This window comes from Octopus sinensis, linkage group LG15 (genome assembly GCF_006345805.1).
Source record: "Octopus sinensis linkage group LG15, ASM634580v1, whole genome shotgun sequence".
NCBI classification, from domain to species: Eukaryota; Metazoa; Mollusca; class Cephalopoda; order Octopoda; family Octopodidae; genus Octopus; species Octopus sinensis.
This window is the reverse complement of record NC_043011.1, coordinates 36,939,279-36,960,969: the sequence shown is the minus strand read 5'-3', so window position 1 is coordinate 36,960,969 and position 21,691 is coordinate 36,939,279.

Genomic DNA, 21,691 nt, shown 5'->3' with positions numbered 1-21,691 from the left:
TCTAAAACATGTACAGACTTTTCCATTCTCACTTATTCTGCCTAAACTAACGTATACATACATACGTACATACATGCATACATACATAAATACATACATATATACAATATATATATATATATATATATATATATATATATATAGACGTATATTTAGATGTGTATGTATATTTTTATGCGTCTATATATACAGGCACATATATTTATGCATACGTACCGAGCGTTTTATGTTTAAACAGTGGCAAAATTAAAATTATGGCTCAAAATATAATAAATATTTCAATTTCGGGTGTATTTTAAGCACAAAGGAACGAAACCCTACACACAAATGTTGTTAATCACAATAAAACAATACAAATGAAAACTCGTTGTAGTAATTAAAAAATCTTCTAACATAAAGCAGAAATTCGTGTCCCCTGATAATAACACACCAAAAAATGTACGATATCAATAATTATATGACAATTTTTTTAATGAAAATAATAAAGTTTTTATTAGAAATTTAATATAGTATTAATACAGGTGCTGACGTGGCTATGTTGTAAGCAGTTTGGTTCGAGGTTCAGTCCCACTCCGTGGCTCGTTGCACTGCTGTATATTTTTACTGTTGCCTTTAGCCAATCAAAACATTGTGATTGGATTTTTTGCTGGGAACTGAAAGAAACCTGCCAGATATACATCTATATATATATATTTACGGAGATGTACTCGCATAGCAAGTAATTTGATCTGAGATCGTGTGCTGAAACGAAAACAATTGCAGCGTGGAAGGTGTTTATAAGCCATTTAAGAAACACACAAAAGCCGTTCGATTCACTCCAACATTTAAGTTTAATTTGTCAAAATATTTTCGTCGCTAAAATCCGCGACATGTTCACTGACAAAGTCCGTGCTGCTGAGATGCAGCACGGACTTTGTTAGTGAACAGGTCGCGAATTTTAGCGACGAAAGTATTTTGACAAATTAAACTTAAATGTTGGAGTGAATCGAACGGCTTTTGTGTGTTTCTTAAATGGCTTATAAACACCTTCCACGCTGCAATTATATATATATATATATATATAATATATATATATATATATATAGTGACGTATATTTGCCATTTGAATATGGCTAACCCCTAAGGGTGGATGCTACTGTAGTTTGTAGCCCCAGGAGGACACCTCCTCCAGCTGGCTATACACACACTTTCTGTGCCCTATCAGTATTTGCGAAGGGAAGCCATCCTTCCCGTCTTCATGTGTTACTGCTACTGTTTATAACTCGCTCTGAGATTTAACATTATATATATATATATGTGTGTGTGTGTGTGTGTCTGTGTGTGTGTGTTTGTGTTTGTGTGGGTGTATTTGTGTGCACCTATGTTTGACACCATCGCTTGACAACCAGTGTTATTTTGTCACCGTGAGTTACGGGTTCGATAAAAGAATCGATAGGATAAATATCAGACTTAAAGAACAAAACATTAAATACTGGGATTGTTCCGTTCAACTAAGAATTCTTCAAGGCGGTGCCCCAGCATGATTGCTGTCTAATGACTGAAACAAAAAATTAAAAAACAAAAAAGATGAAAGGCAATCATGAACAAAAACAAATTTAATTTCAAACGCCAACAGGTAATATAATTAAGAAAATAGTAGGAGCTTATAATCTCTAATTAACCTATTACAGGTGTTAAAAATAAAGTTTTTTTTTAATTAATAAATAGCAGTGGGGGAGTTAGTGATATGCGAAATGATACTAATTTAGGTAGTGAAATTGTTACTGACTTCATTTAGATTTTTTTCATTTTTCTATGAAGAATGTTAAAAGCTAAATTTGTCGTATTTTTTATGGGTATGTTACTGGCGTATAGGACTTTTACTTATACACGATTGCAGCAGAGATGCATAAGAAGTGTGAGGAAAGATGTGGTTTTCAATGAGACTTTGCGCCCTATCATCATCTGACATCAGATCTCACAGACGTCTACTTTGCGAATCAATGCACCACGATCTATTGAATAATTTTAAATGTCGAATGCTCCAGGTTCCCATACGAGGGGCTGTTGATAGGCTCTTGGTTTAAGGCTATCACGAAAGGGGTGCTTGGAGGCCCAACTTTCCGAGATTTTTTACAGGGCTTAGAAAAACTGATTGACCGCTGCAATAAGTGTGTGAATCTGGGAAGGGAATACGTTAAAAAAAACCAGAATTAACTGATTCTCCTGTATTTTCTTTCAATCCATTTCGGGAACATTTCAGCCCTATCCATCGTGTATACATACATACATACATACGTACATATATATATATTAATATATATAATATATATATATATATATATATATATATATATATATATATATATATATATTAAATTATATATAATGTGTGTGTGTATATATATATATATATATATATACATATACATACATATATTGATTGTATTTGGGGATGGTCATGTTGTCAGCTTAGCCAATGAAAACGCACGTACTTGTTTACTTGCTTCAGCTTTATTTTATTATTATTGTATTTCGACCAGAGTTCTTTCGTCACACTTCTATGAACTCATCAGTGGTCCTTTGCTTTCTTCTTTCCTTTTTTTGTGCCGCTCCTTACTAACGATCTGCCATTTTGTATTATATATATATATATATATATATATATATATTTCTTTACTACCCACAAGGGCTAACACAGAGGGGACAACAAGGACAGACAAAGGTTAAGTCGACTACATCGACCCCAGTGCGTAACTGGTACTTAATTTATCGACCCCGAAAGGATGAAAGGCAAAGTCGACCTCGGCGGAATTAGAACTCGGAACGTAACGACAGACGAAATACGGCTACGAATCTCGCCCGGCGTGCTAACGTTTCTACCAGCTCGCCGCCGCCTTATATATATATATATATATATATATATATACATATATAGAGAGGGTGCTGAAAAATCCCTGGCTCAAAGGCTCTCGCGAAAGTCCGGATTGACAGCCCAACCTCCCGAGATCTTTTACTGTCCTCAGAAAACTGAATGACCGCTGAAATTAGTGTGTAAATCTGAGAGGGGAATATGTTGAATAAAATTATAATTGACTGATCTTCCAAGAACTTTTCAGTCCTCCCCTTTGTATATATCTATATCTATCTATCTATCTATCTATCTATCTATCTATCTATCTATTATCTATCTATCTATCTATCTATCTCTATCTATCTATCTATCTATCTATCTATCTATCTATCTATCTATCTCTCTCTCTCTCTCTATATATATATATATATATATATATATATTAGAAACACAAGAGAGTGTTGAAAAATGCCTGGCTTTAAATCTATCGCCAAAGGCCTGATCGGCGGCCCAGCCTTTGGAGATCTTTTGAAAAGCTTAGGAAAACTGAAATAAGTATGTGAATCTGAGAGGAGCATATGCTGAGTAAAATTATAATTAGCTGATTCTTCTGCATCTTCTTTTACCCAAAACGAGACACATTTCAGCATCCACTTGTAATCGATTGAGCTCTCCATCCTCTGTGTAATACTCTGCTTCTTGATGCCTGTCTATGATTACAGACAGATGACTCAATTAACATCGAATATACCACTTGTACAGGGTAGGACAAAAACCCGCTCAAATACATCACTTTTGAGAAGCGTTTCAGCAATAATGACACAGTGACCACTCTTACGAAGTCACCGTTAGTTGCTTCTTAATTTTACGAACGAGCGCCACGTTTGAGATATGGGGCGTTTTTTCTTTCGCATTCTGTATTTGAAAACATATTATCTACATATGGAGGTATGGAATGTCAGACGAAAAATCTTTCATTTTTTTTTTCCATCTCTGTTTCGACCTGCTTTCAATTCGCCAAATGATTGCGCTTCTTTCGATATTACTTCAAACTCTTTTACTCTCTTTTACTTGTTTCAATTATTTGACTGTGGCCATGCTGGAGCACCGCCTTTAGTCCAGCAAATGAACCCCAGAACTTATTCTTTGTAAGCCTAGTACTTATTCTCTCGGCATCTTTTGCCGAGCCGCTAAGTTACGGTGACGTAAACACACGAGCATCGGTTGTCAAGCGATGTTGGGTGGAAAAACACACATACAAAAACATATACTCACACATACATATATATATATATTATATATATATATATAATATATATATATATATATATATATATACGCATACATATATACGACGGGCTTCTTTAAGTTTCCGTCTACCAAATCCACACAGAAGTCTTTGGTTGGCCCAAGGCTATAGTAGAAAACACTTGATAAGGTGCCATGCAGTGTGACTGAACCCGGAACCATGTGGTTGGTATGCAAGCTACTTACCACACAGCCACTCCTACGCCTATTGAATAACTGAATTCCAAATGGTCGAATTCTAGAACTGAATACAATCTAAGGCACTTCGCACTTCCCTCACGAAATCACTACTTATTTATGAACTGGTAACTCTGATCAACGAATAAAGAATTCGTCCATTGTTTATGCATATTGGTGCCTGAACCAAAAGGTTTTATTAATAATTGAATGAACGTTCGTGTAATTTCTGTTCACGACACATAAAATAGAATTTTCATTCTTTATTTTTTTCAACAAAGAAATACTGCTAAATAAATAAACGAATATGCCAGTCATAGAAGGGCAACATAAATATTATGAAATAGGGATCAAGGAATAAAAGGCAAAATAATGACTGTGCTTGATCTAGATCTGTGTCTTTTCTATACAATTTGACTTCTTAAATTCCTTCGGGCGAGATTCATAATAGTACACTTTCCAGGACAAGCACATTTTACGGCACAACAAATTGGACAATATCACGGTTTTTTATTTAAGAGATGAGGAATTATGTACATTATTCACATTATTTATATTTGACGGATATTTGTCCTCATCTTGTTTGTTATTAACCCAACCTTTCGGCTGATATACCGTCTACCCTTCAGGCTGGAGGTTATATCAGCCGAAATGTTGTGTTAACAACAAACAAGATGAGGACAAATATCCGTCAAAAGTAAATAATGTAAATAATGAACTTTGACAATATTATGCAGTTATCCCCCCACAAAAGATTATAATCTACGAAGAATTTACTGGCCAATGTCCTTCTCTTGATAATTAACTTGTGAATTATTGAACATTGCGAACAGATTTGTTGAAGCACACTTTCAATCTTTAAATTAAGAAATATTTCTTAATATATTCAAAATTTCCAAGAACATTTTGTTTCCAAATTTAAAATTATGAATTAGTAATCACATAAAAATCACTTAAAAATGCAGATTAATACAAGCCTCCCATCGGATTTCTTTAATTGAATTCGTTGAATATAGTTTTTGCAAGTAATTTTTAGTTTAAGCACTTTTTAAAACATGCACACATACACAATTACACACACATACCCACCCTACACACACGTGCATATATTCCTGAATACCTCCGTAGATATGACTATATAGGTATGTACGTATATATATATATATATATTATATATATATATATATACTTATATATATATATATATATATATCTGTGTGTGTATATGTATATATATATATATATACGTATACACACACACGTAGATATATATACATATATAGACATATTCATATATGTATACATACATACATATATATATAATAAATATTAGGGAATAAATCCAAACTTACAGGGAAAAATCAGATTTAGGATTGAATCCAATTTTATAGTAAAATAATATATATATAAGAATAGTTATATAGATAGATAGATAGATAGATAGATAGATAGATAGATAGATAGATAGATAGATAGATAGATAGATAGATAGATAGATAGATAGATAGATAGATAGATATGAATTACTATACTTTGGAAGACACATGTAATTGTGGATGTAACAACGGTGTGTATGTATTGCATTAATTAAAAATAATTCGTAACAGATTGTCATATGTTTCGCTTAACTGCATGAATGAAGTGTTAGTTTAACTCAATTAGTTAATGAAATTAACAGCAAAGAATGGGATCGATGCCTGTTTGGATTTTTAAATAGTTTAAAAGACACGTTGAAATTCTAAATTTTGTAAGAGTAGCGTAAGGAGTTACAAACACGAAATGAATATACATTCTCTGTCTGCATATATAATTAACTTGTAAATATTTATAATGATCATCACAACATTGGAGTCATATAATATAGAAATATTTACAGCTATTTATTTAGAATCATTATACTAATTTGAATTGCAATCATATCGGTAAATGAAAAATAAATAGTAGATTTTCTCTTACAACCACACAATAAGCTACAAAACACTTGAGTACATATAATCGAAGTAATTTTCCTAATTATTTATGGGAAGTATAGATTATATAAATATATCTTTTAATTTTTTTACAGCAAAACGAACAACAGTGAACCGGTATGAAAGTATATACATTTATATATATATATATATATATATATATATATATATATATATATATATATATATTATATATATATAATATATATATATATATATAATATATATATACTCAAACACACAGACTCACAAAATCAAACACACATACACAATGTTTGTGTTTTAACACCAGGCGAATTGATGAGAATATGTTCCCTCGCGCTTATAATCCGAGCCTGCCCACGAACTGGCAAAACAACTTTTGTACATGTGTTTGATATAGTTTATATCCGACGGGCTATACATACATAAATATATATATATATATATATATATATATATATATATGTGTGTGTGTGTGTGTGTGTGTGTGTGTTTATGTATATAGTTATGCTATATTCTGTTCAGGACGAAGAAGAGTATGATATAAAGCTCATCCGTCTTCAGATTTTCCTCTGTGTCATCCAGTAGTAGTTTTAAACAAACCTCCAGGTTTGCATTTGGGCATCAGTCTCGGGTGAATAGATATTTGAAAAAAATTGGAATCAAGAGGAAGGAATAAGGTTGAACATTTATTTCTTAATCGCTACAGTTGTTTCAACGCAGCGTAGCTCTCCAGGAGTGCAGGTAATTGATTATGTAACTCTTTCCCTTGCATTATGAGATCTAGTTGTGTTTTTCTTCAGGCGATATGTAAATATAGTCTCTGTAAGTTTAAAATCTCAACTACATGAACGTCCTCTCTGTCTATTGTTGCTTGAATTTAGTTGTATTCACTGAGCATATTAGTGTGTGTTGTTAGTGAAGGCAGCTGATAAACTACATTGAATGTGTAGATATAGTGAGATGGCGATTCAGGTACTGTTAAAGTGGTTACCGTTTTAAAAGAATGTGCATGTGCATATATGTTGATATATGAGCGTGCATGTACATATATGCAAGTATATGTACGTATATATATATATTAAATATATATATATATATATATATATATATATATATATATGAGGTTTTTCACGCTAACTACCTGATAATTTCTTGTTAAGATTCCTTATTAAGAGGTTATCCTCAATTGTTAAACTTATTCCGAAATACTTTTCTTACCCGACATGCAGTTTGAAAGAAGCCCGCCATTTACCGAATATATGATTTATAAACATTCCATGTGCTTGGCCGGAGTGAATAGATGTCTGTTCGTCTTCGCTACGTAAGGTTGGTGGTTTATTTATGATGTGTTCAGAATCAGTTCTGCTGAGGATCATAAAACGTAAGTTGAATGTGAAATCACGGTGATACAGAACTAAATTCATTTTTTAAATGTCTTGCTTTGAAGAACTGCATTTGGGTATGTTTAGTATAATTTTGGTAGTAATGACTTTGTCCCTCTTAGTGTGAGGCATTTATGTATAATAATGCCCTCTATACAATATAGATATAATTAATTTGTTCAAAAGAAAGGAATTATTTTCGAATTCTTTTCTTTTATGAGGTTTTTCACGCTAACTACCTGATAACTTCTTGTTAAGATTCCTTATTAAGAGGTTATCCTCAATTGTTAAACTGATATATATATATATATATAATATATATATATATATATATATTATATATATATATATATATAATATATATATATATATATATTATTTATATATATGAATTCACACACACAAACACATACATGTATATGTATATATATATATATACTGATAGATCTATTCAATTACTGTTTTTGTACAGATGAATTTACCTATCCTTATACACACTTTAACATTAACCTTCCTCTAATTATGGAAAGGACTCCAGGATTTCATTCCCCACATGCATGTATTCTTATTGGTAATACTGTTTTGGGTACATGCATACATGTAATTGTTTTCCCAAAGAAAATACGCTTCATATTTGAGAGACCGTTGAAGTTACAAGGCGCACTCAACTATGAGGCCAATACATCTCTAAAGTAGAAACAGCTGTAATCCTATGAAGTTTATAAGATAATTGATTATTCCTTTGACACCTCATATCCTGAGAATTTATCTGATATATATATATATATATATATATATATATCTCCGGTAGAAGGTAACGGCGAACATCTGCTGACTCTTTCGCCTCAAATTTCTCTCACTCTTTCCTCCTGCATCCTGCAGCTCATCTGCGACGGACAGGCGTCCCGTCCAGGTGGGGAACCTATACGCCAAGGAAACCGGGAAACCGGCCCTTATGAGCCAGGCGTGGCTCGAGAAGGAACAAACAACAACAACAACTAGCTGCGCATTACCTCGAGTTTGCCTTACAAAGACATTTATCCAGTGTGGTTATAAGCAACAGTAATGCTGCACTCTCAAAGTGTTGCAGTATGATAGAGAAACGCAGAAGAACGGATTGCTAACATTTGATTATCTTTACTTTTACGTTGAATTCAGCATAAAAGGAAACATTTTTTTCAAAAATATCTCCTTAAAATGAGCCATGTTAATTGTTGTCTTAGCAACTGTATCCTTTTCTCAAAACCTATACAAGACGTATCAATTAAGGAATGGCACATCTAAAATTAATGATTATCAAACTTAGGGATCCAAATTTTGCAAAACGTATCCCCTAATATTGAATACACGTTACTGATATGATTTCTCGAAAGAAACAAAAGAACTTGAGATCCATTTATCATTGTAAATATAGAGTAATTACAAAACCACTAATTTCTCTTAATTGTAAATAAATGAACAATCATATCTATAGGGAAATTGAGCAACCGAATATTTAGTTCTTTTTTCATTTCGTAATTAAATTAAGCTAGTTTTCGTTACAGCTCGTAACGAATGGAACTTATATATTCTCTATTTGTTTTTTCTTTCTGAAAATATGGCTGATATATTAATTCCATATATTGAACCAGATATATTATTGTTGGATGTTAGTTAGTTGTGTAGAGTGGGTGGAGAATATGGTGATTAAATGATTGAACGAATTTTTGCTTAGGTACATATGCAGTACAAATCTCAGCATATTCTGCCAAAAATTAAATATTTTTATGCGGTAAAATATTTGATGTTTCTGATATTTTCATAATTCCATAATACAATTACATAGTTTTAAACTTACTCAATTTTATGCTTTTGAAATTAAATCATGATAAAAGGTAAATTTTACTATCTATTACGAACTGTAAATATTAATCTAAAACGGATTCACTTTTTGTTGTTGATTTATTTAAACCCCAGGTAAGTGCTGATCCAATCATCAATGATCAAAATTGTTTCAGCCGTATCTAAGCACCTTCCTACTTTATCTGTCTTCATTGTCAGTGTGTCTATTTTTAAATCGACATATTCGATCAGATCTAGTATTCGCGTGAGGAATCTCTTTCTGATATGACATGCACGGAATTATCAAATTGTCACGTGTGCAAAATTCTAACTACAAAAACGAATTCGTTCTGTTCAGTAACAGATAATTTATTTCCAACTGAAGAACAGAAACAGAAATTGAATGTCCATTGTTTTTTCCTTCAGACTAAATCAGTTCAGATCAGCAATGCTAATTTTCGTAGAGTTAATAATAGTCGTTCCTCTAAAGCGACTACAAATGATACTTTAACAGTAAAAATATTTTTGAAAGATTCCCTATTAAATGCGAACTCTTGGTAGTTTTGTTTGTATTTGTTGGCTATGATTTTTTTTGCATATATTACATTCACTCTAATGAAACCCAGTAAGGATGAAACATTGACGCCATAAACCTTACACCGCCGTCAACAATAATACTGAGAACAACAATATGCAATATCCACCATTTTTAAAATAACATTACTAAACGATATGTGTGAAATTTGGTAACTATTTATAGCAAGATGTGTAATTGTTTAGAGGCTCCCGTTTGCAGTAGGTCTTGTACTTATTATTGTAGTAGTAGTAGTAGTAGTAGTAGTAGTAGTTATTTTTGTAGTGAATCTTCCCTGCAATTGGCCCTGTGTAAGCGAGACAGTGATCAAAGGCGTTTCAGCCATGGCTATTTCCGTCTTTTTGCAATGGTGAACATTTCACTTTTGACCACATTACTCAAATGTTAACTTCCTTTAATTTTTTTTTTTACAACAGTTAGTTAGGATTTAAGGAAAACTCCTTTAAGGTGAAGCCCACCGGATAAATGTGAGCATATTCTTAGACGCCTGGGCCGTGTTTTGTTCAACATCTAGTTATTTAAAACTTTCCATTCAATTTCTGTACCCATTTTATGCAATAAACACAAACGGTATGTTATAGAGCTCTTACTGACCGTATTATAGCCATCATAGAAGACTAGATCAGGTATTTGGCATTAGGAAAATTATTTTTTGTGCTGAAAGTGCAACACCAAAGTGGTACTGGGCGTTGTTTAATGAATCGTATCAACCTCTGGCACGTCTTTGATATTCAATGGAAGAATGAACAATACATCTTTTGAAACTCTCATCAAGCTTCTCATTAGCCAATAGAATAAGGACCAGGCTTAGACAAATATAACTGCTAGGTCGATTGTTTCGACGAAAGATCCCCAAGGAAGTTCCGCAGCATGGCCAAGAAATATAAAATATTCGATCCTAGAGCAGGAAACATTATGTAAGTATATCTCTACCACATTTGTCGTCTGCTCTGAGGAAACAAATGGAAACCCAATTTTTCGACCATTATGAACCCCAACAGTTATTTTCATGGGAAAGGATATAAATTTATGTGATGTAAATATTAATACCGTTTATAAAACCAGAGACATTAGTATTTGGTAATTTATATAACTGTAATATACTGGATTTCTGTCTAAATTATAAGAAACCAATATTTCTTGGTAGTTGAGTTTGAAAGGAAAAAGAAATATATCGATTTTATTATTTTTACAAGGGCAAAATGTCATAGATATAGACGAGAGAGAAAACAAACGAAAACCCAGTTTTTCGACCATTATGAACCCCAACAGTTATTTTTATGGGAAAGGATTTAATTTATGTGATGTATATATTAATACCGTTTATAAAACCAGAGACATTAGTATTTGGTAATTTATATAACTGTAATATACTGGATTTCTGTTCTAAATTATAAGAAACCAATATTTCTTGGTAGTTGAGTTTAAAAGGAAAAAGAAATATATCGATTTTATTATTTTTACAAGGGCAAAATGTCATAGATATAGACGAGAGAGATAAATCTTTCAATTTCTCTCCACATATGTCAGAAGTTTCATCTGTACACATCGGAACACTCGATGTACATATATGCCATATCAAGAGAAATTAAAATTTGATCTTTGCACTTTGATGTTATACGAAGTATAAACAGCTTTTAAGATTTACGTTGCTTTCGCATCTCTGCAAATCATCGAGATATTTTTTTTCTTCAATTTAAATAACTTTCCTGCTTATATATCGAATTTCTAGCATAGGCATGCTGCTACAAATCGAATTTCGTGAATAGATATGGAACATTTGTATGTATGTATATATATATATATTACATACATATAAGAGTGAATTTACCACCTTGTGGAAACCCTTATGCTAGAAGAAGATCCGCTATGGTCTTAACCACTAAGAATTGTTCTCTAAAAAATATAGCAAGCATCAGAAACGTAAGCGAGTAACACAAATGAAATGTAACAAAAATATAAATTAATCATAAACAAATGTTTCACTATCAACAAATTACGTAATTTTACTTACGTAATTTATCTGCAGATCTTCAGTATGATCGTCTATACAAATATAATTTGCAGAACTACACACCAGACATCAACACGAAGTCGAAAATGCATGCAGTTCTACCTATTACATTTGTGGCTATTTTTCAAAAGTCTTCGTTTTGGCGCGCTAAATTACCGGAAATAATACTGCATAAAATAATTCACTGCAGTAGCCATTGCCAGTTTGAGAACGTATTTATTTAAAATTAAAATTGAAATGAGTTTTTTTTTATATGCTACACCATGTGGTTGGTAAGGAAGCAACTTACCACACAGCCACTCCTACGTTTATAAATTAGTTTAATAAAAATAATGTGTTTTCAATGGCACAACCATGCTCTACAATAACAACACTGGACTATAATAACTGTTGTAATTGAATCATCCATAGTCTGATATAATATTTTGGAATATAGGCGCAGGAGTGGCTGTGTGGTAAGTAGCTTGCTAACAACCACATGGTTCCGGGTTCAGTCCCACTGCGTAGCATCTTGGGCAAGTGTCTTCTGCTATAGCCCCGGGCCGACCAATGCCTTGTGAGTGGATTTGGTAGACGGAAACTGAAAGAAGCCTGTCGTATATATGTATATATATAAGTGTGTTTGTATATGTTTGTGTGTCTGTGTTTATCCCCCTAGCATTGCTTGACAACCGATGCTGGTGTGTTTACGTCCCCGTCACTTAGCGGTTCGGCAAAAGAGACCGATAGAATAAGTACTGGGCTTACAAAGAATAAGTCCCGGGGTCGATTTGCTCGACTAAAGGCGATGCTCCAGTATGGCCGCAGTTAAATGACTGAAACAAGTAAAAGAGAGTAAGAGTATAAAAGTTCCTTCTTCAGATATCCCTAGGAATTGATCGAGTCACTACTAAAATCGGTTTTCCAACTGCTTTTTCCCGGAAGCGTCTCTGCAGTGGTCTCACGAAGTTCCTTCCGGAATTCCTCATGAGAAATGCGTGAGGGCAGCCATGTTTCAAGCTCGTTTGTGCTGGTACATCCGTAACGCTGCTTCTAAGTTATGTATTATACGTGCAATTACCTTTTTTCTCCTTCGAAAATAATACATGAGCATGTTATCAAAGATGAACCTACACGCATCCAGATGTAGCTAAATATTATGCTGAATACCAGCCTCTAGTCTGTTGTTAACTTGGGGCACTGCTCGGTCTATGAGGATAGATTACTTAATTCTTAGATTACCCAAATTTCTTTCCTTGGATTCAATTGTGACTGTTATGCTTTTGTCGGTGTTTCAGCATTTGTCTAGTTGGTCTGAATTTTAACATATTAATAGATATATTAATATTATCATAATTAGACGGCCAGCTGGCACAATCTTTAGTTCACATGCCTGTCTTTATGTCCTGAGTTCAAATTCCGCCGAAGTTGACCATGCCTTTCTTCCTTTCGGGTTCAATAAAAGAAATTCTAGTTGAACACAGCAGTCGATATAATCGAAACCTTCCCCGAAATCGCTGACTTTGTGACAAAATTTAAACCAATTAATCAACGAGATACCGTATCTCAGGGACACCAAATTATTTAAGTTAAGTTAAGTTAAGTTAATTTTTTGGCTCAAAAAGCAAAACGCAAGGCCATGTAGGTGGACAAGGAGTTCTGTACAGGGAGGGTGTTCGTGCAAAGAGTTCAGGCCATTTCTGGTCAAGTATCATTAATCTAGAAGCCACACTATTCTTCGTTCTGAGACCCATATTTGTAGAACGGTTTTCCTCCCTCATACTATCATTTATCACTTCTCTTTCTCAACTGATTCATCACGGATATTATAATCGTGTTATTCACATTCGTATTTTTTTAAAGGAATTTTTTTTTTTTTTGCTTAGACATAAACATTACGTTATCTCGTTAGCGATCAGTACAGGGTTGCCTTCAGTGCAAAAGAAATAAAACGTTCTTCGGTGTCAGATGTCAATTTCCCGGCAAAATTGACAGCAAAAGAAAAATGGGCTCTTTTGGGAACTAAGAGTAGACAAAATGAGTAGAGCAACAAGATGTAATAATAATAATAAAAATAGAAAAAAAAAAAAAAAAAAATAATAATAATGATAAAAAGGATAATAATAATAATAATAAGGATAATAATAAATGCCCTGATACAGTACCAGACAGTTCTCTCGTGGCTTCTGATCTTAACTGATTGGAAGTGTTATCATGTACATTGTTTTGCCTTGGTATAAAAGATGGGTTACTGCAAATATTCTGCTCAATACCACAGATTTGCTTGTCAGTTGTTTGCCTCTAACCAGTTGACCATGTCCCTTAGTAGCTGACGATATTTGCATCTCTGACCACGAGTAGAAGTAGTGGGGAAGCATCATTGCCGTGTGTTGATAGGAATTCTTGGGGGTTTGGATAATTCATCTTTGGAAACATGGGTGTTTCGTTCAACATCCTTAAACAATCCTTATTCAAGGACCTTTTGAGTGATAAGGGCTACTCGACCAGAAGAAAATTCAAAGTGGGCCCCACCTGGAAGGTCGTGCGCTGTTTATCTTGATATGAGATCACCATGTCGCGCACATATGGTTGTGATGCATGTGCCTGGTGTACCCTCATCAGACGGGTAGCCATGATGGGTATACTTAGTTTCATATATATTACCCCAGTGTCACTTTGATTGCATGCGCTGCTCTTCCACTCTATAATAATAATAATAATAATAATAATAATAATAATAATAATAATAATAATAATAATAACCATAGGAGGGTTCTTGGCATCTAAAGTTACTTGTTGTTTAATGGCTAAGTTGAACTCAGCGTAATTTGAACCTAGGGAATAAAAAACAGAATAATGAAACTACTGTTTAGAGAAAGAGTATTTTATAAATTTATTTATCAGTTCTTCTGATTCATTATTATCGAAGTTATACATTTAGAAAAATGACGTTCAGTGGCTTGGAAAATAAAAGCATGTCTTTCCGTTGTTTTCTCTTCCTAAATTTTAAATTTAAACAATATTGTTGTTCAGAAACGGAAACGCAGCATTGATCTGCCAGAAAATTAGCGAAATAATAATGATAATAATAATAATAATAATAATAATAATAATAATAATAATAATAATAATAATAATAATAATAATAAAATAATAATAATAATAATAATAAAATAATAATAATAATAATAAAATAATAATAATAATAATAATAATAATAATAATAATATTAATAATAATAATAATAATAATAATAATAATAATAATAATAATAATATATAATAATAATAATAATTAATAATAATTAATAATAATAATAATAATAATATAATAATAATAATAATAATAATAATAATAATAATGTTAATAATAATAATAGTAATAATAATGATAATAATAATAATAATGATGATAATAATAATAATAGTAAGAAAGGAATAAGAAAAATGAGAATTGAGAAAAATATTTTTAAAAATTGAATAAATCGGATACACTTTGAGGGGAAACAATGTGAATAAAATGTGGTAAATGACGTGGAAGCAAAAAATGGATCGGTTATGCGAATTCCAGGACACAATGGCCCAAAATTGAGGATCACTATACGTCACAAACTAGCGAGAAATCATGTTGTGGTTACATTTCTTTTAATATCCAAATCACCGTTTCTTTACAAGAAAAGTGCAATGATGATGATGATTGGTATGACGATGTGGAGGCGGAGGAGGGTGGTGTGGGATGGTGTTTGGGAGTGGTGTTGGGGTTGCAGGTGGTGAAGATAGTAATAATAATAATAACAACTACGACAGAAACAATGACGGCAACAACTAGAAAAAATGAACGCGTTGTCCTCATGAAAAAGCTTCCGGTTCGGAAGTTCAGTTACAAAGTATGTGGGATGCTTGGTGTTTTGATAGAAGGAGCATACAATAACAACAAGCGCATCGGAGGCCACAATGTATTCCCATTTTCTTTACTGCAAACATTTTTGTTTTCACAGCATTTTTTAAAGTCACTTGTGTCAGTGCCGTCCTGCAACTTAAACAATACATAATCTCATTTCTTCAATTAGCCTGCGTTGCAAAATTTGTTGTTGCTGTTGTTATTTGTGTTTCATTTATCTTTAAAGATGTAACACGCATTCTGATTACTTAGAAATTTTTTTCGAATTTTATCTTTGATCTTCAACTTAGAATTTCAGAGAGAATTAATCCCCTGTGCAATTGTATGATAATGGCGTGCATATCTATGTATAAGTGAAGTCGTTATGCGAAACAGTCAATGTCGTTAGATACTCGGGCATTACAACTTGAGATGCTGCTCTTGTCGGTGTTTCTACCGCTAATTCAATGCTGATCGATTCTGTCAACACACTCACCTCGAATCAATCCATAAGTAAACGTTTCAAATTTAGTCAAAAGACCAGCAGTTTCCATTAGGGGACGTTAGGAAATATCATCGATCCTTATCTCGGACTGGGACACCGTTCTACCGAACTTGAAAATTGAAAGCTGATGTAAAATGGTAGGATTTAAGCGAGCTAGCAGAATCGTTAGCACACCGGGCGAAAAGCTTAGCGCTATTTCGTCTGCCGTTACGTTCTGAGTTCAAGTTCGACCGAGGTCGACTGTGCCTTTTATCCTTTCGGGGTCAATGAATTAAGTACCAATTACGCACTGGGGTCGATGTAATCGACTTAATCCCTTTCTTTGTCCCCTCTATCTTTAGCCCCTTGTGGGCAATAAAGAAATAAGGAATTAAGAATCTAAAGAGGTAACTGGAATTTATTTTTGACTGATGCTCTAATGATTTCCCCAGATCACCGTCGTACGTGATCAGATTGATAATGGCTTCAAACATTGGCAGAATTGCAGCCACCGTAGGACAAAAAGAAATGAAAGGCCAAGACAACCCCGGTTGAATTTGAAGTCAGAACATAATAAGTTGGAAGCAATGGCACTAATGCTGCAACCTTGCCACTTTGTGTGAATGCATTAATGATAATAAATAATTGAACAGGAAATCGAAACTGACCCATCGGCTGCTTACAATTTGTTCTGCGGTGCACTCTTCTCAAATGTATGAAACTAGAGGAAAATATATATTTGTGAATCAATTGAAAAAGTTTTATATAGCAAATTATCATGTTAAAAAAAACAATAAAAATGCTATAATATTCGAGAAAGTATAAATATTTAAACAAAGCAGACAAGAGATTAACGGTTCAAAGAACCTAAACTTTCATATATTCTCGTGGGGAATGAGACGAAAGTTTCAAATTTTATATAATGCATGTGCATACAAGTAGAGACAAAACGTGTCTTCACCAGGGAATAAGAAGAATTTCGTGTCACTGAACGAAAATAATTCCTTTATTAATTACAAACCAATACTACTACTGGTTATTGAGGCAGAGACAAAATAATAAATTTAGGCATACGGCTATATTTTTCACAATAGTTTTATCAATGCAATAAACTTCACATAGGCTAAGATATGAAAAATAATATTGGTCGTAGGTAGGACCAGATGAGACGTTTTTTTATTGTATAAAGGGAAATATTTTCCTGTATATTGTAGATCCGTCCTTGAGAGTCATAAAAGTTGAATGGGGTTTGACCAGTTGGCTGAACAAAACAAAGAATAGAATTGGAGGTTTGCTTTTCACTCACGCTTACATCAAGATGGTATTTAAGTTACACTCACAATTTGTACACACACACACACACACACACACACACACATACGAGTGCGTGCTGAAAAGTTTATTGCTTTGGCTAGAAGAAAATACTGTAGGATCACTTAATTATCATATTATTCAACATATTTCCCTCTCAGGTTCACAAACTTATTGCAGTGATCCTTCAGTTTTTTTCAGCTTGAAAAACAACTCAAAAGTTTGGGCCTCCAGCCAGGAATTTTGTGTTACCCTTAAATCCAAGAACTTTTCAGTACCCCACGTATACCGACACACGCGCATACATACGTACATACATACTTTCATACATACATACATGCACACATACATACGTACGTACGTACGTACATACATGCATACATATCTATATACTTAACTGGCCCTCTGTTGGTTACGTTGATAAGTGTCCTAATTCAACCGATCAACGAAATAGCCTGCTCGTAAAATTAATGTGTAAGTGGTTGAGCACTCCAAAGACGCGCACAATCTTAAAGTAGTTCTCAGGGAGATTCAGCTTGTCATAAAATGTGACGAGGCTCAACCTCGAATTTTCAGCACAACACATTTTTTATCAGCTTAGTTAACGGAAGCTTCGTGAGATGAAGAAACTTGCTCAAGGACACAATGCGTCCTGAGGAATCATCTCTGCTGCTCAGATGTTAAGAAGCGTGATTTCCAGATGAGGGAGTGGTTATTTATGTCTATGCCTTGACAAATCGAAACCACATAAAACCATTCACTCTTTTACTCTTTTACTTGTTTCAGTCATTTGAATTCGGCCATGCTGGAGCACCGCATTTAGTCGAGCAAATCGACCCCCGAACTTATTCTTTGTAAGCTTTGTACTTATTCTATCGGTTGTCTTTTGCCGAACAGCTATGTTACGTGGACGTAAACACACCAGCATCAGTTGTCAAGCGATGTTGGGGAGACAAACACAGACACACAAACATATACACACAAATACATATACATATATGTACATATATACGACGAGCTTCTTTCAGTTTCCGTCTACCAAATCCACTCAAAAGGCTCTGGTCGGCCCGAGGCTACAGTAGAAGACACTTGGCCGAGGTGCCACACAGAAACATGTGGTTGGTAACCAAGCTATTTACCGGAAACATGTGGTTGGTAAGCAAGCTACTTACCACACAGCCACTCCTGCACCTATATAAATTATATTTGAATATTTTCTTATGATTGTAAATAATCAACAAAGCGCTCTTCGTCATTTTTCATCTTTGAAACATCTTACTAAAACTGGAGTACGTGTACTCTGTGACAACGAAGGAATTTATAATTAACGATACATGTTTTTCCATTACATTATTCTAGAAAATTTGTTCTATGTCTTCGGAAATTGGGCTTTTATTTCATCGCCATATTACTTAAACGAGAATATGCAAGGAACATACACCAATGCAGTCATCGGTCTGAATGCACGTATCAAACGCGGATATATTTCTTGCTGTTGGTAATATTGGTATGTAGATGTCTGTATGCATGTTGCAATATCTATCTATTCATGCTTTAAGGCGGTAATCTGGCAGAATTGTTAGCACATCGAGCAAAGTGTTTAGCGACATAACGTCCGCCTTTAAGATCTGATTTCAAATTCCTTCCAGATCGAACTTTTCTTTCATTCTTTCGGCGTTAATAAAATAAATACGTATTAGTTCAGCACTGAACACGATATAATAAAACTTATCACCTTCCTCAAAATAATTGGCCTTGTGCCAAAATTTGAAACAAATTCGAATTCATGGAAGATAACCGATTGAGCAATTTTCAATTGACTTAGCTGTCTCAGTCACGACTGCAAGCTGTATGACAAGACTTACGAGAGGAGGGTTCAGTTAAACGCCATAGTTCCATAAGTGAAAATGTAGAACGTTGATAATTTACCAGACGAGCTGAGTTTAAGACGAATGTTCGGTAACTGGTTGATCTTATCTCATAGGATTTTCTCTGTCTTTTGCTTATAACTTATTTTTCCGAATGTAATAAATACTCTGAAGGAAGGAGAGCTCCACAAGGTTGTATTGTCCCTTAACATTAACATTTTGCTTCAAAACCAGGCCAACTTTAAAACTTTAAATATCTAGGGAAGCTCTAGCAGCGCTGCGCCATTTTATTACAGTTTTTAGAAAAAAGTTCCAATAAGATAAATTTACCACAGTATGTAATTGCAGTTCTATATTTAAGAGATGAGGAATTATGTACATTATTTATATTATTTACATTTGACGGATATTTGTCATCATCTTGTTTGTTGCTAACACAGCGTTTCAGCTGATATACCCTCCAGCCTTCATCAGGTGTCTTGGGGAAATTTCGAACCTAGGTTCTCATTCATTATTATTATTATTATATTATTATTATTATTATTATTATTATCATTGTGGTTGTTGTTGTTATTGTTGTTGTTGTTGTTGTTATTATTATTATTATCATTATTATCATTGTTGTTGTTGTTGTTGTTGTTATTATTATTATTATATTATTATTATTATTATCATCATCATCATTATTATTCAGGTCACTGCTTGAAATCGTATTCAGAATTTTGGGGTTAGTAGCCCGCGCTCCGAACCACTATGCCATATGCCCACGGGCATTGGTCACATGAAGCAGACCTAAATTGGACAGTGCTCTACTCGTCACAATCCCAACTTATTTATCTAGAACTATGATATTTTATGGAATGACACTTCATTTTTGTAAATTTAGTTTCAGATTAGATGGAGATTTGGCATGTATCTCTACCAGTGTTTACAGTAAATTGCTAAGGAATGCAGTTGGGTTTTAGATTTCTTTTTCCAGCCAAGAGTAAAACCTCGAACCTTTCTGAATTACAAAAATTTGTGAAATTATGCAAACACAGAAGTTGAAAGAAATATAATGGAAGAGAGCTCTTACTACAAACTGTTAGAATATAAGTTCTTTTACTTTAACTTTTATTGACTCTCATTTGAGATCATTGCAAGTTTTTTCGCTTATATGTTTATGTATTTTCCTGTGAGTATGTAAATTTTCATCCTCGTTTATCGTATTCAGCCTTCGATATTTTGTTTGTTTGTTTTGTCGTTTGGAAATATATTTCTAGTAAACTATACAAAATGTTGGACGACCAAGAACAGCATCAACAGAAAGAAGAAAAATGTTTCCGATCATATATTTTGAATTCGATTCGAGTATTTTCCCCGTTTTAAGTTCGCAACAATTACCGACATTTTTGATAATACACAATTTCATAGGGAAATTATTCATATACCCAGACATGCAACACAACTAAACACTTGTTTCTATCAACAATAACGTCGTGAATCAATAAGCGTACCATTAATGTTATAGTATTCGAAACCTACTTGTAAAATGGTGGAAGTTTTCATTAGATTGAAATAGCGAACTTCAGACATCTGGCTCGCTCTCGAATTCCCATACCATGGGAATTGTTGACATGAATGCCTACTAAAACCGATTTAAAGCGAACTAATTAGTACTAATTTTGCATTAAACGGAAAAACACTCACTCCGAGAACAAATATATATATATATATATATATATATGAACAAATAGAATTATATTCAAAAGAAATGAGTTTGCCGTAAATGACACCAACCGACGCGCATTCATGTCGTGAATAAACAGAAACGAAATTGAATTTTGGACGCATGCTCATAGGAATTGAAAAAAGACATTTGCTTTGCAATGTTTGTATATGGTAACCGGAATTAACGAATTTATTCCCAAATATTTGTGCGCACTCACGTGCATTACTACGCTGTTAGATGAACTCATCAGCATATAATTAACATAAGTGAATTATCCTGTTCAGCATTCGCAAAGAACTCTCATTATTCTATAATTATAGCTATTTTCATTTAATTATTATCTTCCATTATTTGAAGGTAAATAGTTTTCACTT